This window comes from Humulus lupulus, chromosome 2 (assembly GCF_963169125.1).
Source record: "Humulus lupulus chromosome 2, drHumLupu1.1, whole genome shotgun sequence".
Classification (NCBI taxonomy): domain Eukaryota; kingdom Viridiplantae; phylum Streptophyta; class Magnoliopsida; order Rosales; family Cannabaceae; genus Humulus; species Humulus lupulus.
Genome location: NC_084794.1, coordinates 182,879,217 through 182,897,321, shown reverse-complemented (window position 1 = coordinate 182,897,321; position 18,105 = coordinate 182,879,217).

Sequence of the window (18,105 nt, the reverse complement as noted above, 5' to 3'; positions counted from 1 at the left end):
GAAGAGAGAGAAACGATATACACACACTTGCAATTAAAGATTGTCCATGTTATATGGGCAAATATGGTATTAAAAAAATGGTATAATTGTAAATACAATTGTCCACGTTATTATTGTAAATATTTTAAAAAAAATGTTATATGGTGTGAAAATTCATATTTGTAATATAAATTATTTAATAATTTTTATTAAATTTCTTTCTTTTTTATATCATCACCAACATCAATACCTCAATGTTGAAAGGAAACATTTTCTTTTTAAAGTAAAATTTGTTGGGGTTTCATGCCCTAATTTAAACTCAATTTCTTTGTAATCTTATTTTAATTATCAATAAAAGAATAAGAAATCATTTTTGACTTGGTTAATCACTTTGCTCACATGTTTTATTTTCATGATTATTTGTTTAATATAAACATCTATTAAATCCCAATCATATAACTAATCATATTTATAGTGACGTAATCACAGTGGAATATAAATATGATTATATGTTCAAAATAAGTTAGTCCTAAGATTATTCAGTGCACATGATTTACATTAACTTGTCAGATATGATCTACTTATACATTGTAGTGTTATGTTCTTTCCAGAACATTAGCAAGGTAAATAAGATCAGATGTACTTGTTACATCAGACTGGATTGATATTGACACTAGATAGGATAAATAAACATATCGCTATTATCTATTCTAGTCATATCATATAGTTGACCATAGGTCAATTCAATCTCAATTCTGAGTGGTTAGTATTCTAACTGATTGTATTATTTGAGTTATTTGACTTGTTCGTTACCAGCTTACCCTTACAGACTAGCCCATACTTATATCTTGGGAACTCGGTAGTATATTAAGTGGGAGTGTTAATCATAGATATGAACATCTATAGCTTTTGAGAAGGAAGTAAAATGATGATTTCATTTTAGTTTGGTTCAAGGTGCTAAATGATAGAGATCTCAATTCAGTAATTAATATTAGTTTACTGAAATATCATTTACAATGAACTAAGTGTTTTAAGGATAAAATACAATTATGGGTAAAACAATATTTTAGTCACATCTCATTGCAGACAGTCTATAGAGGATTGAGTAACAATTATGGTTGTAACAATGGATAATTAATAACATATCTATATTGGTTATAGAGCGTTCTATGAATTCAAGAGTGCAATTCTGAGTCTTTAGTGGAGTCACGAGGAATTAATAAGTTAGTAAATTTATTTGTTAAATTTATGATAACTTATTGGAGCTTGATTTCATAGGCCCATGATCCCCACTATACATTGGATAAAATCATATAGATAGTCTCAATTAATTGATTTAAACATCAATTAGAATTATAAAGGTAATCATGTCAATTTTGGATAGTTTCACAGAGTTATACAATTTAGAGAAGAAAAGAGATTTTAGGGCAGATTTATTAATTAAGACAAATTGGTGTCTAAATTAATAAATAAGTTTAAATAAAAGTTCAAATTATAAATAATTAATTTGATAAATGATTTAAATAATTATTTAATTAATCAAATGAATAGAAAATAATGTAGACCTTGATTTTAAGTCCAATGGTCTTATAATTAAATAAGAAATTTCACGAGCCTAACGCCCATGAGAATTTCGACCATTAGGCTGAAAATTATCTATTATTTTATTGATTTTTTAATTAAAATAAATGACATAATTGAGCATATAAAATGAATGCTAAGTGGGAGTTGAAATCAGATTTTAGAAAGACTATCTAACAGAAAATCATAAGATTTATTCTTGATGCTCTAGGTTTTAGATTCTCTCTACAATATAAGTATTTTTCTAAGCCTCAATATTCTCTTCTCTTCTTCTTCTCTTTGTATCTATCTCATGTGTTGAGAATTGCTCACTCTAGTCTAGCTGATTCTAAGGATACTTTGGAAGATTATGAAGAAATTTAAAGATCAGTTCAGTTTCTTTGTGATATCCTACGACAGAAAGGATTCAAGTGTTAGAGAAATCTAAAGGAAGGACTTAGATATTTCGCTGCGTATAATGTAAGTGTTCTTATCATTATCTCTGTTTAAATTCAATTATAGAAACATGTTTTAGGTTGTCTTATATTAATTTGTTTAATATATGATTTACATGAAAATAATTAAAATCTTGTATAAGTTTTCCCAACAACTGGCCTCAGAGCCTTTGGTAATCTTTATTTTCATGCATGAACATGGTAAAACTTGAATTATTTGATGTGTTGAGTAATTGGACGGATTTCATGTGTTTTTATGAAGCATATTAATTCTCATGTGAATATTAGCAATTTTTGGTTATTTTGTTGTGTTTTCTATGCAATTAAATTTTATAAATGCTTTATTTGATATAAAACATGGTAAAAAGTATTTAGAAAATGCTTTTAGATTGAAAAATTACACAAAATTTTATTGATTTTTTTTTTTGGCCTGGGTAACATCGGCTAGTGGTCGTGACCACCATCAACCCCTGGGCGCGGCCAGCACGTGTTTTTTTGCCTAGATCGTCCCATGGCCGCAGCCACCCACTTTCACTTGCCGCGGCCTATGATAAATTTTTCTTAAAAATTTGAATTTTGAATGTAATTTTTTAATAGGCTATACAAAAATATCAGATCTTTTCTATTATTTAAAAATATCTTTTTTTGAAATATAATATTTTTGTTGTTTGGTCTTTTAAAAATAGATATTTTCTACAAAAATTCTAATTCTAATTTAAAAATAGGTTAACTAATTAATTTTAAATATTTTAATATATTAAAACATTATAATTAAGTTTTAGATATTACAGATATTTTTTAAATACTTGATATTTTTTGAAATTTTTTATTTGAAAATTATAATATCTGATTATTTTATAGATTTTAAGATATAAATAATTTGAAATTTGAAAATTTGTTGACTAGATATTTTTATAGATATATGAATTTGTTTAACTGTTTAAGATATTTTTTCAAAAACACTAGATGATATTTGTTTTAAAATTTTATAACTAGTTAAATTTTTAAAAATATCACGTTTTTCAATCCAATTAATAAAATATTTTTTAATAAATGAGATTTAAATTAATTTTGGTTAATTGTTGATAAATCCTATTTAAATTAAATTAATATTTTCAAAATGACCTAAACTAAGTTGATTGTTGATAAATGAAATTTAAATTAACTTTTGTTAATTGTTGATAAATTTCATTTAAATTGACTTATTTATTTTTGAAAAAATTTAATTAGTTTGAATTTTGGATAAATTCTAGAAAATTCATTGTGATATTTTTGCAAATGAAATAAATTATGGTATTTTTGCATAAATTCATAAACTTGTTCATATAGTAACATGATTAGGCCCATCTAATTATAACATGTCTGTTTGCACTATATGTAGTATTTTTGCAATTGGGCTTAGTTGTATATAGTGGCTCATATATTTGCTAAATACATAGATTTTACTAAATAAAACATTCATAAAATGATAGGTTTTATTTGGGCCCATTAGAAAATGTAAAGTTTAAATTCCTCTCTTGTGGGTGGTTTCACTTGTGAATGCTCATTTGCTTTGCATTACTATAGTGGGCCTAATCATTTAATAACAATTAATAAAACGAAGGGTTAAATTCATGTCTTTTGGACCTTGTATGGAAGTATGGGGGTCCTAGTAGTAGGAACGACATACTGGACCCAACCCTCCTCCATACAAGCCTAATTGTTAAGGCTCATTTGCTTGAGTTGGACTTAATTGTATAGGTTCATTATAATAGTTAAACCCAAATATTGATTAGCAGCAAATTAATTCTAATCTAATTGAATTTGTTTCAATGTGGCAATTTAGAATTAATAGAAAATTATAGGACCTTGGTTTTAAAAATTTAATTTATTAAATTTTTTTTGGAGAACTATAGTTATTAATTTTGAAAAATAAATAATAAAAATACTATTTTTTTTATTAATAATGAGCTTATTTTAAGAAATATATTTGATCTCCACCGTTGGTTTAACAAGGTCAATAGCTTAATGGGGCCTCGAGACGCTTTGATTAATCTCCCTACCGAAGGTGTTCATTAGTTATTTTGACAATGTTAGATTTCGAAAGATAGATAATTATAGGTCAAATTCTACTAGATTCACCCCTACGGTGACTACTAGGACTAAATCTATGATTATTGAAACCGTGGGTCTAGCTCATAAAATAAGAGATTTTGTTTTCTTATTTTGATCGAATAGTAGGTTGTTAATAATTGTGTCCATTATTAAATGAGTTTACAACTCTATTTAACTAATGATATTTTTTTTACTCTCGCCAACCGGGACAACAATATCATAGAATAGTTTAAAACCTAAAGAAATAGAGATATGATTATTTTGGTATTTTTTCCATATCTTACATATTTTATGGTATATGTTGTGTTATTTCCTGAAATTAGAGTGAATAGAAGTTTTATTGAGCAAATGTGATTGATTTCTATTTTATTGATAATTTATATTTTTAAGTATGGATGTGTCTACTCCCATCCTTTCTCAACTTTTGATGGAGAAAACTTCCTTAAGTGGAAGCAGAACTTCAACATAGTGTTGATTGGTGACAACTCCAAGTCCGTCTTGACTGAGGAATCCCTAGAAGTTCCAGCTGAAGGAGCTACCAAGTCTGTCAGAGACAAATATGAGCGTTGGTAGATAGCTAATAACAAGGCATGGTACTACATGCTGACTAGTATGGTTGACACTCTCAAGACAAAGATGGAGAATGTCGAGATGCCCTATGAAATCATGGATCAACTCTAAGACATGTTCGGTGCAAAGTCTGTGCAGACTCGTTTTGAGGCCACCAAGAAATATGCCAATGCTCAGATGGCACCGTCTCAGCACGTTCGTGATCACCTGATCAAGATGACCAACTACTTTCAGGAAGCTGAACTGCATGGAGCAATTATAGGTGAGGGGACTCAAGTCGGCTTAATCCTCAACAGTCTTTCTCCAGCTTTCTTGCCGTTCACCACAGACTATGTGATGAATAAACTCAACTACGGTCTGACGTAGCTCATGAACAAGCTTCAGAATTTAGAGTCTATCATGGGTGGACCAAGCAAGGGAGGAGAAAAGAAGACTACTATTGCTGCTACTGATCCAGCTAAGGCTGAAGCTAACCAAGCTTCATCTTCAAAGGCTGGAAACAAGAGGAAAGATGGACAAAACAAAAACCCCAGGTCTGCAAAGGCTGCAAAGACGAGTGCACACAACCAAGTGCACAGACGCCTAAGGGGAAGAAAAAGAAAAACAAGAAAGGTAAAGGTAAGTGTTTTCACTACAAAGAGAAGGGACATTGGAAACAGGATTGTCCCTGTAGCGTCTCAGAATTTTACTTAGCTAGATAGTAGTGGTAGTAGCTTGTAGTGTTTTTCGTTTTCGTGATTATTGGTTCAAGTCGAGATTTAGTTGGAAACACGTAGAAATAGTTATGGATTTTATAAGTTTAACCTATAGTTTAAAAATATTAATTTTAACATAAGATTTGATTAATATAGTTGGTCTTAGAAATGATATTTATTATAACCTAAGGTTTAGATAGAATAATTAAGAGCGTGACACTTGTCACATGAATGTTTATTAAGGATTTTAGATGAATAAATTAATAAAGGATAGATCTATAAGGTCCAGAATCTTCCAGCAGCTGTTAGGATCACGTTTTATTCTGTCAAAGTTGTTTTAACAAACTTCGAGTGCGCTGAAAGTGTGCAAAAATGTGTTTAAAATATTAGCGTATGCCGATATATCACAGCTATAGGGGTTGATATATCGCCTATGGGTGATATGGAAAACACGTCGACTTCGCACGAACAAAACCACGTAGGCTTGGGATATAGGGGCAAGTGATATATCGCCTATAGGGGGCGATATATCGGCTCCCTTTGGCATATTTGAAATTTTGTGGAATCCGAGCTAGAAACAACCCTCAACAACTTTGACTTGCTCTTGAACGTTTTTGACCGAGTTCTGGGCATCTGTTGAACTGAAAATTCAAATTTATTCAATTATTATTCATTTATTTATTCATTTTAAAAGGGGTTAGTTTCACTCATTGAACTCTATAAATAGGACCTTTCACTCAACCTTTTTCATCATCATTCAAGAATTTTTCAGAGCCTTCAAGTTGCTAAGTTCATTCTAAAGAGAAACACTAGGGTTTTGGGATTAAAAGCTTTCCAATCTAAGCTTTTCTAAACACTTAGGAAGTAAGATAGAGTGATATTTCGATATTGAGGTGTAAATCAATGTTCTAATCTATCCAAGGTATCCTCTATCCTCAGGTTTAGTTCATTATTAGTTCCACTTATTCTTTTCATTTTCTTCAAAATCCTAACTTATTATAATGGCTTTTGGTTAGGTGTTTGAGTTTCTTGAAACTTAAGGGTTTTTATAAGTTTCTATCTTGATGGTTTAAATCTTCTTTTCATCTCCATTTCTTAAGAAAAGTTATGGATCTTACTGTTTGGTTTTAGGAGTTTTCAATCCCGCTCTTGTCTCAAATATCCCAGTTTTTGGTAATGAAAATATGTTAGATTTTATGTGTTATGATTATGTTTATATGCTATGTGTGTGTATGTATGTATGTATGTATGTATGTATGTATGTATGTATGTATGTATGTATGTATGTATGTATGTATATGTATATGTTTTATGTTGTAGTCACTTAGGAAATATAGTTGCTTAGATAGCAAATAAGCAAATCCCAAGATTTTTATCATTATCGTAGACTATAGTTATGATTTAACCTACCTCGAATAGTAGCAAGAGGACCTAAATGGTTTATCATATATTATATTGTGTTTAAACCTACCTCGAATAGTAGCAAGAGGACCTAGATGGTTTCTATCACATAATACAGTAATGAGTTAATGGCCATTAATATTGTAGTCCTATGTTTTATGATTTACGTTTTTACGTCATACATTTTATGATTTATGTTTTAGTCTTATGTTTTATGATATGTTTTAGTAGATTTTCCTTGCTGGACATTAGGCTCATTCCTTTTTATTTTAGATGGTGTAGGAAAATGAGCATGGAAGGCAGGACGGATTCATGGCAGCTTTGGCATGTGTATTGGGTGAGAACTGAATAAATGGACTGATGGGAAAGATCAGGGACGACGTTTTGTTTTAAGGCTTTTCAATTATGTATTTATGTTTTTCCGCATTTAGTATTTGAACAATTAATTAAAGTTTTTTGTTTTCTTTATGATTTTATGTAATTACAATGGGATCCCGTATTTTGGATTTTCTAATAAAGTTCTATTATTTTTATGTATGTATTCGAAAATAATAGCTATGTCTTAGTAGTTTTAATGGTCTGAAGTCTTTAAGTTAGTCAGGTCATTACAGTTGGTATCAGAGCCCACGGTTCATATGCATGAAGTTCTCCTTGATACATATGCAAAAGCTCTGGATCTAACCGCCAATGTAAGCATTTATGTTATGAATATTATGATTTATGTTTTGGTCATAATATTTTTCAGTCAAAATGAATGGATCTTTGACCTATCATGATATCCGAGCCATTAATATATTGAAAAAGGTTAGAGAGCCAAGGAATACAGTAGAAGTGCTAGAAAGAATCACTCAGATATTGGTCAACTTTCACAAGGAGATAGTTAACCTTCAAATCGCTAGGCAAATCATGATGAGAGCCATGGAACCATATGTCTTAGTAATTAGGCTTTTTAAGGATTTTCCTACTGTAGTTTCAAAATTGGAAGAATTATGGGAGACTATTGATGATGAAGATGATTTACCGATAGCCATGAAATATTATTTTCTGATACTTAGGTTTACCTATAGGTTAGAGTTTCAATTCACTAATGAACAAAAGCATAACATCCTAATGAATATTCCCCGAGGTAGTTTTGAGGCTTATGATAATGATGATTATGAGGAAATAAATGATTATATGTTAGATGAAGGGTCAGATGTAGAAGATCCTGATGTTTAGAGATTTACCCTAGTTATTATTAGTATAGTTTCTTTATTTTGAATTTATGGTTGTAATAAGTTAAAATCTTTTTCCAAATGAATAAAGTTGTTATTTTTTAATGACATGTATGAGTTTGATTTTTTTTACAATCATAATAAATTTAGAATAAATTCAATAAATAATGATTGAGTTTAGTGAGGGTGGATACAAATCAATGGACCAGGTTTTGTATTGAGAGTTTAGGGGGCCATAGTAGTGGGAACGATTTTACTGATCCCAGCCCTCCCTCAATATGGTTAACTTTGGAACAATGACAAGTTTCGAGCCTAAGAATTAAGTCATATAGGATGGTTAGAAACAGACTTAGAAATTAATAAAGGTGGTTTAATAGTCTAAGTATAGGAACACACCCTAATTTGATAAAGATGGCTTACATAATTTTTCATAAGAAATCATAACTGATAGGTCCGAGTTATGTTTGCTTAGACTAAGTTTTTCCTTAGAAACTATTTGGGTAAGTTCTAACGTGTTTTCTCAATTGTTAGAACTTTACTAAAAATGTCGCTACGAAGGTCTGCACGCACGAATGGCAATGCCTCCAGCACCGCCAACGAGACTCATGAAGCCCCTCCAGTCCGAAGAAGGGGAATGCGTGCTACCAATACTGCTGCTAATAGAAATTCACCACCTCCAGTTGATCACACCGCTGAGATTATCCGGTTACGACAACAAGTGGAAGAACTGCTGCAATAGCAACGAAAACAACCTTAGCCACAACCTCAGCCAGCGGCTCAAGCACCCCAGCAAGGGCAGAACATAGGATATCCATATGGGGGATGGCCAGTGGCAAACTATGTGCCTTATCCAGTTCAGTACATAGAGCCAATCTACGAGCGTTTCCATAAGTAGCACGCTCCAAACTTTGAAGGGACAACCGACTCCTTTGAGGCAGAAGAATGGCTCAGGAATGTAGAGCGTATTCTAGCACATATGAACCTCGGCAATGCGAATCACATATCCTGCATTTCCTCTCTACTGAAAAAGGATGCTAGAATCTAGTGGGCTTTGGTACAACAGACTCATGATGTCACCACCATGACTTGCACCAGATTTGTGGAGTTGGTTCATAAAAAGTACTACAACTCGGCAGTCATCATTACGAGGGTGGAAGAGTTTGCCACTCTGAAGTAGGGCAATTTAATAGTAGTCGAGTACGCTCGAAAAATTGATTGTCTAGCCAAGTTCACACCAAAGTTGGTCCCAACCAATTTCTTGAGTGTTACCAAGTTCACCAAGGGACTTAGACCCAAGATTGAGTTAAGTCAAGCTTGCAAACCCTGGAACCACTTCTTATGCCAATGTCTTAGAAATGGGTATAGAGGTGGAGAGACTCCAAGACAATGTTAGTAAGGAATAGGCCAGTAAGTCTGAACCCAAGCAGCAGAGTCAGACTCAGAATGGTCGAAACCACAACAACAACCAGCATAGCAATATTGGGCAAAAAAGAAAGCATCCTGATAATAAGCAAGCCGACACTGACAAAAGAACACGATCTAATAACGGAAATAATAAGTCGGGTTATGTGGAATACCCTCAGTGCTCCAAATGCCAGAAAAGACATCCTGAGGAGTGTCGTGCAAACACCAAGGGTTGTTTCAATTGTGGCCAGGAAGGTCATCGGAAAAAGGAATGTCCGCAGCTCAAAATAGAAGAAAAGAAGGACAACCAGATGGTTCTAGCCAGAGTCTTTGCCTTGACCCAGGGAGAAGCCGAAGCTAGTAGCAAGGTGGTCACATGTCAGCTTCCTATCCTTGATAATATATGTTCAATATTGTTTGATTCGGGAGCAACACACTCGTATATCACGTTAGGAATTATAGAGAAATTAGACAAACCTTGTGAAGGATTTAGAACTAGGTTTGTTACAGAATTTCCTTCAGGCGAAGTAGTTCTATCATCATGAATAGTACGAGGAGTACCGATCAAAGTTGAGGGCACATAACTAGAAGGAGACCTGATAGAGCTAGAGATTAAGGACTTTGATGTAATACTGGGCATGGACTGGCTAGCAAGGAATGGCGCAACCATCGATTGTAGATGCAAGCAAGTGACGTTCGAAACTGCTGATGGTCAGAAACTATGTTTTATAGGAAAGGCTTCAGGACTACGAACATTGCTTATCTTATCTCTCAAAGCTCAGAAGATGATAGAGAAATGATGTCACACATTCTTAGCAAGCGTCACAGATATGGCATAAGAAACACCATTAAAGGTTGGAGACATCCGCATTATAAAGGAATTTCCAGAGATATTTACTGACAACTTACCAGGGTTACCCCCTACTCGGGAAATTGACTTCATAATTGAACTAGTACCCGGGAACTGAGCCTATCTCAAAGGCACCATACCGGATGGCACCTACCAAACTCAAGGAATTGAAAACGTAGTCACAAGAACTCTTAGACTTGGGTTTCATCAGACCAAGCCATTCACCATGGGGATGAAGAAGAAGGATGGAAGCATGCAGATGTGTATTGATTACCGCGAGTTGAACAAGGTGACAATTAAGAACAAGTACCTGCTACCCCGAATCGACGACTTATTTGATCAACTCTGAGGAGCGATTGTATTTTCAAAGATTGATCTATGGTCCGGTTATCACTAGCTTAAGGTAAGGGAAGAAGATATACCAAAGACAACTTTTAGGACTCGATACGGACATTATGAGTATCTAGTTATGTCTTTTGGTCTTACCAATGCTCCAGCCACATTTATGGACTTAATGAATTGGGTCTTCAAGGATTACTTGGACAAATTCATCGTGGTGCTCATTGATGATATTTTGGTGTACTCCAAGGATGAAGTCGAGCACGAGGAACATTTAAGACTGACCATGTTGCGACTAAAGGAGCATCAACTTTATGCCAAGTTCAAGAAATGCAAATTTTGGCAATCGTAAGTGGCGTTCCTCGGCCATATAGTATCCAAGGATGGAGTCGCAGTAGACCCAACTAAGGTAGAGGTTGTGAAGGATTGGCCAAGACCTAAGAATGCGTCAGAAGTTAGAAGTTTTCTCGGGCTAGCAGGCTATTACCGGAGATTTGTAGAAGGCTTTTCTAAGATATCCACACCGCTTACCAACCTAACCCCGGAAACAACAAAAGTTCAACTGGACGGATAAATGTCAAGAGAGCTTCCAGTTGCTTAAAGATAAATTATGCTCAGCACCAGTACTTTGTGTACCGACACCTAATGACAAGTTTGTAGTATAATGTGATGCATCAAAGCAAGGGTTAGGCTGTGTGCTGATGCAAAATGACAAAGTGATAGCCTATGCCTCAAGGCAGCTGAAGGAGTACGAGTAATGCTATCCAACACACGATATGGAGTTGGCAGCAGTGGTCTTCGCATTGAAAATATGGCGCCACTATCTTTATGGAGAACGGTGTGAGATTTATACGGACCACAAGAGCTTAAAATATTTCTTCACATAGAAGGAGCTCAACATGAGGCAGTGCAGGTGGTTAGAACTAGTAAAGGATTATGACTTCGAAATACTATACCACCCAGGAAAAGCGAATGTAGTTGCAGATGCGTTAAGTCAGAAGAGTTACGGAAATCTAGCAGCATTATCCGAAATTGAAAAGCCGCTTCAGCAAGAGCTGATTAGTGCCAGGATAGAAATAGTCATTGGTCAACTGGCTAACTTGTCCATCCAATCGAGTTTGCTAGATGATATACGGATCGGGCAAGGGCATGATGACACGTTAGTATCGCATATGGTTGCAGTCAAAGAACGCAAGACTACATATTTCTCTATATTAGGACAAGGGTTCTTGGGATATAAGGGTCGGGTGTACGTGCTGAATGATTATGGAATTAAGATGAAGATTTTAGAAGAGGCATAAACTACGCCATACTCAGTTCACCCGGGGTCTACCAAGATGACTCATAACCTTAAGGCATTATATTAGTGGTCGGAAATGAAGAAGACATAGCAGAGTATGTGTCCAAATGCTTAATATGCCAGCAAGTAAAGGTAGAACATCAGCGACCCGCAGGCTTATTGCAACTGCTTAGTATTCCGGAATGGAAGTGGGAAGACATAGCCATGGACTTCGTGACAGGATTACCGCGAACAAATAAGCAACATGACTCGGCTTTGGTTGTGGTAGATAGACTCACTAAGTCAACTCACTTCCTGCCTGTTAAGACTACGTACACTGCTGACTAATATGCAGATATTTATGTTCGAGAAATTGTACGACTGCATGGAATCCCTAAGACTATAGTATCTGATAGAGGATCAGTGTTTACATCAAGATTTTGGGGAAGCTTACAACAAGCCATGGGTACCAAGCTAAGTCTAAGTACGACATTTCATCATCAGACCGATGGTCAGTCCGAACGTGCCTTACAAATTTTAGAAGATATGTTGCACGCTTGTGTACTAGACTTCAGAGGATCATGGAGTAAGTATTTGCCACTTATAGAGTTCTCCTAAAATAATAGCTACCAGGCAACTATCGGTATGGAACCCTATGAGTTACTTTATGGAAGGAAGTGTCGGTCGCCATTACATTAGGATGAGGTAGGAGAAAGGAAACTTCTTGGACCTGAAGCTGTTAGAGAGGCTCAAGACGCAGTGGAGATGATTAGAAAATGTATGCTTGCTGCTCAGAGTCGACAAAAGAGTTATGCGGATGCCAAGCGATGAGATGTGGAATTCAAAGTTGGAGATCAAGTGTTTTTAAGAATATCTCCCATGAAAGGAGTGAAGCGGTTTGGGAAGAAAGGCAAACTTAGTCCCTGGTTTATGGGACCTTTTGAGATATTGGACAAGGTGGGACCAATAGCATATAGATTAGCCCTACCGCCAGTTAGATTGCCACAATGTGTTTCACATCTCGATGCTGCGTAAATATGTGTCAGACCCATCTCACGTTCTCAAGTATGATACATTAGCACTTCAGAAAGACCTGAGTTATGAGAAATGATCGGTTAATATCCTAGAGAAGGGGATAAAGGAATTATGGTCTAAGAGTATTATGATAGTTAAGGTCTTATGGAGTAATAGTACAGAATGGGAGGCAACGTGGGAGTTGGAGGAAGACATTTGAGCATGACATCCGAAATTGTTTAGTAAGTAAATTTCATGGAATTAATTCTTTTAAGTAGGGGAGAATTGTAGTGTCTCAGAATTTTAATTAGCTAGATAGTAGTAGTAGTAGCTGTTAGGATCACGTTTTATTCTGTCAAAGTTGTTTTAACAAACTTCAAGTGTGTTGAAAGTGTGCAAAAACATGTTTAAAATATCAGCGTACGCTGATATATTGCAGCTATAGGGGTCGATATATCGCCTATGGGTGATACAGAAAACACGTCGACTTCGCACAAACGAAACCACAGAGGCTCGGGATATAGGGGCAGGCGATATCTCGCCTATAGGGGGTGATATATTGGCTCCCTTTGGCATATTTGAAATTCCGTGGAATCCAAGCTAGAAACAGCCCTCAATAACTCTTTGACTTGATCTTGAACATTTTTGACTGAATTCTGGGCATCTGTTGAAGAAAAAATTCAAATTTATACAATTATTATTAATTTATTTATTCATTTTAAAAGGGGTTAGTTTCACTCCTTGAACTCTATAAGTAGGACCTTTCACTCAGCCTTTTTCATCATCATTCAAGAATTGTTCAGAGCCTTCAAGCTGCTAAGTTCATTCTAGAGAGAAATGCTAGGGTTTTGGGATTAAAAGCTTTCCAATCTAAGCTTTTCTAAACACTTGGGAAGTAAGATAGAGTGATATGTCGGTATTGAGGTGTAGATCAAAGTTCTAATCTATCCAAGGTATCATTTATCCTCAGGTTTAGTTCATTATTAGTTCCTCTTATTCTTTTCATTTTCTTGTTATCATGGCTTTTGGTTAGGTGTTTGAGTTTCTTGAACTTAAGGTTTTCGGTAAGTTTCTATCTTGATGGTTTAGCTCTTCTTTTCATCTCCATTTATTTAGAAAAGTTATGGATCTTACTGTTTGGTTTTAGGAGTTTTCAATCCCGCTCTTGTCTCAAATATCCCAGTTTTTGGTAAGGAAAATAGGTTAGATTTTATGTGTTATGATTATGTTTATATGCTATGTGTATGTATGTATATATATGTATATATTTTATGTTGTAGTCACTTGTGAAATATAGTTTCTTAGATAGCAAATAAGCAAATCCCAAGATTTTTATCATTATCATAGACTATAGTTATGATTTAACCTACCTCGAATAATAGCAAGAGGATATATGGTTTATCATATACTATATTGTGTTTAAACCTACCTTGAATAGTAGCAAGAGGACCTAGATGGTTTCTATCACATACTACGGTAATGAGTTAATGGCCATTAATATTGTAGTCCTATGTTTTATGATTTACGTTTTTACATCATACGTTTTATGATACATTTTAGTAGATTTTCCTTGCCGGGCATTAGGCTCATTCCTTTTTATTTTAGATGGTGCAGGAAAATGAGCACGGAAGGCAGGACAGATTCATGGAAGCTTTTGCATGTGTATTGGACGAGAACTGAATGAATGGACTAATGGGAAAGATCGCGGATGGCATTTTGTTTCAAGTCTTTTCAGTTATGTATTTATGTTTTTTCGCATTTAGTATTTGAACAATTAATTAAAGGTTTTTGTTTTCTTTATGATTTTATGTAATAACAATGGGATCCCGTATTTTGGATTTTCTAATAAAGTTCTATTATTTTATGTATGTATTCGAAAATACTAGTTATGTCTTATTAATGGTTTGAGGTCTTTAAGTTAGTCAGGTCGTTACAACCCCAAGTTTCTAGCTGCGAAAAACAAAGGTAATGATTATAGTTCATATATCTTAGAACACATGTGTTTTAGAGAATGATAAATCGGTTTTGATTTTTTATTCTGGATCTACTAACCATGTTTGTAACTCTCTACAGCTTCTTGAATCATGGGAAGAAGTGGATGAAGGTAGGTTAAAGCTTAGAGTTGGGAATGGAGCGTTCGTTGCAGTCCAAGCTAAAGGAAGAGCTCGCCTAAAGTTCAGAAATAAATATTTAATTTTGAAAGATGTATTTTTTATTCGAAATTTTAGTTTAAATTTAATTTCAATTTCCATGTTGCAATTAGAACAATTTGTTATGACTTTCACAAGTTTTAATATATTTATTTCTTTCAATGGATCACAATTGTGTATTGCATGTTTAGAAAACGGGCTTTATATTCTGCGACCTAATGAACCTCGCACTCTTAAGAATGATTTATTCAAAGTAGCTAAACCTAGGATCAATAAATATCAAAAGATCGATAACGATAACATGATGTATTTATGGCACTTGAGACTAGGTCACATTGGCTATGATAGAATTCAAAGGCTTACAATGGATGAGCCTTTGAGGGAACTCACCTTAGGTGAATTACTTGTCTGTCAATCTTGTGTAGAAGGCAAACTGACCAAGCGTCCATTCTCTACAAAGGGTGATAGGGCCAAGGAACCACTTGGACGTGTTCATTCAGATGTTTGTGGGCCTTTGAAGGTACAAGCCAGGGGTGGTGTTGAGTATGTCGTCACTTTCATTGACAATTTCTCTAGATACTCATGTCTTTACCTAATGCATAGGAAATTAGAAACATTTTCAAAGTTTCAGGAATTCCTAGCTATGGCTCAGAACCAATTAGGTAAAATGTTAAAGATCTTGCGATATGATAAGGGTGGAGAATATTTGGATATGCAGTTCCAAGATCATTTAATTGAACTTGGGATGTTATCACAATTTACTGCCCTGGGTACTCCGCAAAAAAATGGTGTAGCGGAACGCTGGAACAGAACTTGATTGGAAATGGTTAGATGCATGCTTAGTTACTCAACTATGCCAACTTCATTCTAGGGACATGCAAATTGCAAACGACATTCTAAATGTTGTACCATCGAAATCAATCCCCAAAACACCTTTAGAACGCTAGAATGGTCGTGAACCTAGCTTACGTCATTTTAGAATCTGAGGCTGTCTCGCCCACATCCTGAGGAAAAAGGAAGGAAAGCTAGAACCTTGAACTGAACTTTGCATGTTTGTTGGCTATCTTAAAGGCACTCTAGGTGGAAATTTCTATAGTCATTCAGAAAAGAAAGTGTTTACTTCTACGAATGCTACTTTTCTAGAAAATGACTATGTCCAAAAATTCAAACTTTTCAACAAAGTAGTTTTAGAGGAGATTGTTGAAGAATTGACTCCAACCAATGTTGCATCATCATCAACGCAAGTTGATGATGAAATTCCCACTCTTCATGTCCAACCGACGCAAGTCAATTTAAATGAAGAAAGTATCACTATTCTTGATCAAACAGTCACAGAGCCTCGTCGTAGTGGGAGGGTTTCTAGGAACCTAGTTCACTATGGTTTGGATGGTGAAACCAATATGGTTGTTGGTGACACTAGTGATGATGATCCGTTGTCTTTCAAACAGGCAATGGCTAGCCCTGAAAAGGAACTATGGCTCGAAGCCATGAAACAGGAAATGGAGTCCATGTACTCAAATTCTGGCTGGGATCTTGTGGAAGCACCTAGTGACTTTAGGGCCATTGGGTGCAAGTGGATCTACAAGAAGGAATGGGGTGTTGATGGAAATATCAAAACTTCTAAAGCTCAATTAGTGGCAAAGGGTTATACCCAAAGAGAAGGTGTGGACTATGAGGAAACTTTTAGTCTGGTAGCCGTGCTCAAGTCCATTCACATCATCCTATCTATAGTAGCTGCTCTCGACTATGAGATCTGGAAAATGGACGTCAAGACAGCTTTTCTTAATGGAAAGCTTGACGAAGTCATTTATATGGATCAACCAGAAGGATTTAAAGTATCTGGACAAGAAGGAAAAGTTTGCAAGTTGAATAGGTCCATTTATGGACTTAAGCAAGCTTCTCATTCCTGGAATCTTAGGTTTGATGAAATAATCAAAACCTATGGCTTTGAAAAAAATATTGATGAGCCTTGTGCTTACCAACTTAAGGCAAATCAAATAGTGGTATTCTTGGTTCTTTATGTAGATGATATCTTACTCATTGGAAACAATGTTAAGAAATTGTCAAATGTGAAGAATTGGCTGAGCACTCAATTCCAGATGAAAGATTTGGGTGAAGTAAGTTATGTTCTAGGTATCTAGATCATTAGGGATAGAAAGTTTAGACTCTAAGCTTTATCTCAAGCAGCTTACATTGATAAAGTGCTTGAACATTTCTCAATGACAAATTCCAAGAAAGGACGTCTACCGTCCCGCCATGGAATTCATCTTTCAAATAACCAGTCTCCCCAGACTCTTGAAGATGAAGATGCAATGAGAAAAGTTCCTTACGGATCTACAGTTGGAAGTCTGATGAATGCTATGTTATGTACTAGACCAGATATCTGCTATGCAGTGGGAGTTGTGAGCATGTATCAGTCAAACCCAGGACCAGAACATTGGATAGCAGTTAAGCATATTATGAAGTATTTAAGACGAACTAGGGATAATATTTTAGTCTACAAGGGTGGAGTTCTGAACCCTGTAGGCTACACCTATTCAGATTTTCAAACTGATGTCGATGACAGGAAGTCTACTTCTGGAATGGTGTTTACTCTTGGGGGTGGAGCTGTGATATGGAGAAGTGTAAAGCAGTCTGCCATCTTAGATTCCACCATGGAGGCTGAGTACATAGCTACGTCTAAAGCAGCTAAGGAAATGGTGAGGCTAAAGAAGTTCTATTCAGATCTTGGTGTTATTCAAGATATGGATAAACCGCTTGTGTTGTTTTGTGACAACACAGGAGTGATAGCCAACTCGAAAGAACCTCGAAGTCACAAGAGGAGTAAGCATATGGAAATGAAGTATCACATAATTCGAGAATATGTGGCCAGGGGAGATGTGAAGGTTATGAAGATTGCATCTGAAGACAATCTTGCAGATCCGTTTACAAAGACACTACCGGAAGCTACATTTGATAAGCATATCAAGGAAATGAGATTAATAGAATTAAGACATTAGTTTCAATTAGTGCAAGTGGTAGTTTGTTAGAGTTTTATGCCCTAATTAAAACCCAATTTCTTTGTAATCTCATTTTAATTATCAATAAAAGAATAGAAATCA